The sequence below is a fragment of the Zingiber officinale genome, chromosome 11A (assembly GCF_018446385.1).
Source record: "Zingiber officinale cultivar Zhangliang chromosome 11A, Zo_v1.1, whole genome shotgun sequence".
In the NCBI taxonomy this organism is placed as follows: Eukaryota; Viridiplantae; Streptophyta; class Magnoliopsida; order Zingiberales; family Zingiberaceae; genus Zingiber; species Zingiber officinale.
The window spans coordinates 80,439,080-80,443,540 of NC_056006.1; the positions used below are offsets into that span (position 1 = coordinate 80,439,080).

At 36.1% G+C, this 4,461-nt stretch overlaps 1 long non-coding RNA gene across 1 annotated transcript; it reads right to left on the reverse strand.

Moving 5' to 3' along the window:
• Positions 1–2,018: 2,018 nt before the first annotated feature.
• On the reverse strand, positions 2,019–3,665 carry LOC122032017. The gene is made up of 3 exons (XR_006125925.1): positions 2,831–3,665; positions 2,278–2,403; positions 2,019–2,183 (listed from the first exon to the last, which is right to left on the reverse strand). It is a non-coding gene; the product is annotated as an uncharacterized LOC122032017 (long non-coding RNA).
• Positions 3,666–4,461: the final 796 nt, after the last annotated feature.

Below are 4,461 nucleotides of genomic sequence, written 5' to 3' on the forward strand. Positions count from 1 at the left end.
GCTAGCCTACTAAACTTGTAAACTAACATGCACACATAGCACAATATAAAAGCAATAGAAAATCTAATTTTCAACTATTATGGCTTTTATCTCTAGTTGTCCTCCGTGTGTTGTCATCCCAAGATCTTGCCATATTTGGCCACCGCATCGGGTCTAGTTAGCATCCATCTTGCCGCATCCTTGCCCTATGGTCCTTAGAAAGTTCCACGCTTTGCAAGATTAAATAGAATTTTACATTTTGATCCTATATTCCATAAAAGGAATGTACATGTATCAAAATAAAATCCTAATAAAACTAAATACAACTCCTGCTGTTTAAAACAATCATGCACACATAAATGCCCTTGACATGTCCAAGGGTCCAATCACACACAAAATAACTAAAATCCATAATAGTTGGATCCTGCCTAAATTATATATGACATGTGCATAATTAACCTAATACCAAATACCGGAAAAACCTAGCTCGATACCAATTGTTGGTTGCTACTCGAAAACCTAGAGGTTCCATTGTACAAAAATTTTTGTACAAAGGTCTAAACCTTTTTCCTAGCTACCATGTGTTCTTTTAAATTAAATTTTGGATGCCTGCGGAACTTAACACGTTTGATCCAAAACTTAATCTGTTTTTAAGTTTTGACTTGGGTCTCTCCTACGGACTTAACGTCCAAATCACCTTAAGTTATTAATTCCATTAAATATTAATTTCCATAATTGGTTCCCGATCTTGGGCACACGACCTTCTTGGATATGGGAGCAACCACCACCGACTAGACAAAACCTTTTGGAAAGCTAATATTTAATTTCCTAAAATAACTTTGGGTTAACAAAAGAACAATCAAATCACAAGGAAAAAAAGAACACAACATCAAAAAACATATTGAAATACTAGAATTGCTGTATTTGGTATTATTTCCATAAATAACTAGTATGATGAAAGGAAAAACTACTAGTTATACCTTCTAGAAAGACCTCTTGATCTTCTCGTGTTCCTCTTCTAACGGACGTTGTGGGCAGCGATCTTCCAAGATAGAAACCACCAACCACCTTCTTCTCCTCCTAGCTAGGTTCGGCCAAAACTAGGACGAAGAAGAAAACACCAACCAAGCTCCAAGAGTTCTCTCCTTCTTCTTCTTCTTCTCCAAGTAGTATCCGGCCGCCACAAGAACTCCAAGCAAGAGGGATGTTTCGGCCACCACAAAGAGGAAGAGAGGGAGAGGATGTTGACCGGCCACACCAAGGAATAGAAGAGCACTACAAGAAAAAAGCCTAACAACAACGATTTTTTACCGTTGTCGTAGCCCATTTAGGTTTTAAAGACCGTGTTTTAGACCGTGTTTTTAGTTTTTAAGCAAGACTTTGAACGGTATTTTGGAAAAAGCGTTGTCTTTTCTCAAAGACACACGTTGTCTTTGGCGTCTATTGAGGTCTTCAACAACACGTTTTAAACCATCTCTCGACAACGGTGAAAGTTGTCTTTGATAAAAATTAAAAAATTAATACACAATTTTCCAATATTATAAATCATTCAAAATACTAAATTTCAAAATAAAATTTAATATATAATTTTCTAACATTCAAAAATAATATCTATAACATTACGAAGAAATTTCATAAAACAAACAAAATGATAACACTATTAAAACAAAGGTAGAACAATATAACAGATTTTCTACTTAGATGCCTGGTGAGAGGAATTCGCTCCTAGTGCTCCTGTTAAAGTCTCTCTTTTTTTGTTTGTCGGCATTCTCGATTACTCTTGGGCACCTAATAAAGATATATATTACAAATTAGAAACTAGTGATTCTAATTGCACTGCATAAATGTTACATAACCATAAAAACCATTTGATCTAGTCATCTAACAGAAGTGCAAAAAGCGTTATCTATGTAACATAAATGGTAACCTCTTGAAACAATATGGTGGCTCTTAAATTTCTTATTAAGCAGAATTTTCATTCTATTATAAACCATGCAAACATTATTTTTCCCAGTAATCAAGCAACATTAATTCTAAAAGGTACAATCCAATGCAAACGTTCCCACACACTCCATATGATGCTAAGGAGTAAGTCATACATTAAATTTTAAAAGGGACCATTAAAGGAAAGAATGCCTTAAATAAAAATGAATCCAGAAAGTATCATTCCATATGCACTAATAGAAATCTTCGTTTATAGCCAACTGCAAATACATTTCATATTTATTTAAAATTTTAATAACATAATAAATCTAAAAAATTTATAATATTTCACTGAAAGATTAATTAAAATCACACCAGATGATAAGACCGAGCTATCATTCCTCCAAGTGTATCCAAGAATCTTTGTAATGAGCACGTTGAGACGGAATATGTCATTGAGTACATAAAAGCTCCCTGAGGTGTTGGAATCAGATGAAACATCTACAAAAATAAGCACCATTGATTAATAAGTCATTGATTAATTAGATAATGGAATATACAAATAGAGATTAATTAAAATAAATAAAGGATCTAACAATTACCACTATAATTGACTAAAATTAACAATCAAGAGCTAGGTTGAAGAATGTTTTAAAACATTCTTCAATGTATAAGGAAGCAACTAGAAGTGTTTAACATCTCAGGAATTGAAAATAATACAAATGCAAACAAATTCATAGATCAAATAAACAAAAACGGGACAACTCTTCAACAAATTTCTATAATCAAGTGATATAAACATGGCATAGACAGAGAAAGGAACATAGGAATACAGAGCAGTAGGTAAAAACATGTCTATTGAACTGAAGAAAAGCCACCATATCGTGTATGCTAACAATCACCAAATGGTTACTAATTATATAATTACCTGATGCTTTGTGGCAAGCAAGTGCAGTTCAAAAGGCAGCACCTACATCCAAAAACAAATGCTGAAAACATCAAAATTATGGAATCTATATTTTGCCAAATATAATCTTAGATGAGTGAACTACCATATAGTTTGGGTTTAAATATTTCCAAACACTAGCCAGACTTGACAATCAATTTCACATACAACAAAAGCAATTAAACTAAACACCTTAACAACGATTAACCAAAACCTAGTTATACACAATTGATAAACTTGCACCACATTGTCACACTATGAGACAAGATTAACAATCATGCATAAATGAAATACAAAACTAAACAATCAAACATAGATAAGAAAAGAACACCTAAGTTGAACAAGAAAGTAAACTAAATTAACTGAACATGAAACATTCAAAAGGAAAGTAAACTTAAACTATCCAAACCACTCTCCTGCGATCAACCATCAATCGACTACCTCCGTCATCACACGGAGACCCGGATTTGGAACACCAGCCCTAGTGGACAGCAACACAATGACAGAACCTTTGATTACAACTCTCAACAGCCACACAAAATTAAGAAAGAACAATGATGTACTGTAAATTGACACACTGAGATGCCACTTGCTTCTGCCGAAATTGTAGACTGAAGTTGCTGGAGTTCCTGCCTTCGGAACACCGTCCGCAGGAAGCCACAACACTGCTCAGTGATGGAAGCAGAAGAAATTCACCGGAGAAGAAGGGGCAGCCGGCTTCCTCTGTTGGAACCCGCTGCTTTCGGAACGCCGTCCGCAGGAGAAGCTACACTGAGGAAGGGATGAAGAGGGATGCTTTCCGGAGAAGAAGCCGCCGGCCAGCGAAAAGGAAGAAGAAGAGAAAGGGGCGTTGTGCCCTAGCAGACGCGAGAAGGAGATGCGAGCAGAGAGGAGAGTTCTACTGTGCTGTGCGTGGAGAGAATAAGGAGAAGGGTTTCTTAACGGGTTCGGATTTTGGGTTAAGGAGAGGGATCCGATCCGATTCATTAAGAGTATGAAATTGAACTTTTGAAATTGGACTTTAAGAAGTGGGTTGGGTTTAGGTATGGATTTGAGTTAAAACCATTAGAAGATGATCCCCTTCTTGATTGAGCTAGATAAGTCCAACTCTCCATTTGACTTGAGTCAAATATTCTCAAATTGAATCGGGTTTGGATCTATATCTTTCAATCAATCGGTTTGACTCGACTCGTGTCCATGACTCCTCTTTAATTCCCTACAAAAATCATGAAATAATGTCAAAATTAGGGAATAATTATAATAAGCTCACAAATATATCCTAACTCATGAATTATGATATTAAGTAAGATTTAAGTGAATGAGAGGATAAAAATGCTAAGTATAAGAGCTAAAATATCACATAAAAATGCTACTTATCACTCGTCGCCTGGCGAGGCTGCGCGCGGTGCTGCGGAGAGGGAAGAAATAAGAAATAAGTTACCTTTGAGCTCATCTTGGTTGTTGCGGAGAGGGAAGAAACCTGTCTGCGCTGAAGGAAAGAAGGGGGTGGGAGAGGGAAGAAAACGGGCGGCACTGCAAGGAGGAAACGAAAGGATCAGGAGGATCGCGTGGGTGGAAAGAGATTTGGAATAGGTCTAATATGATTATAATTA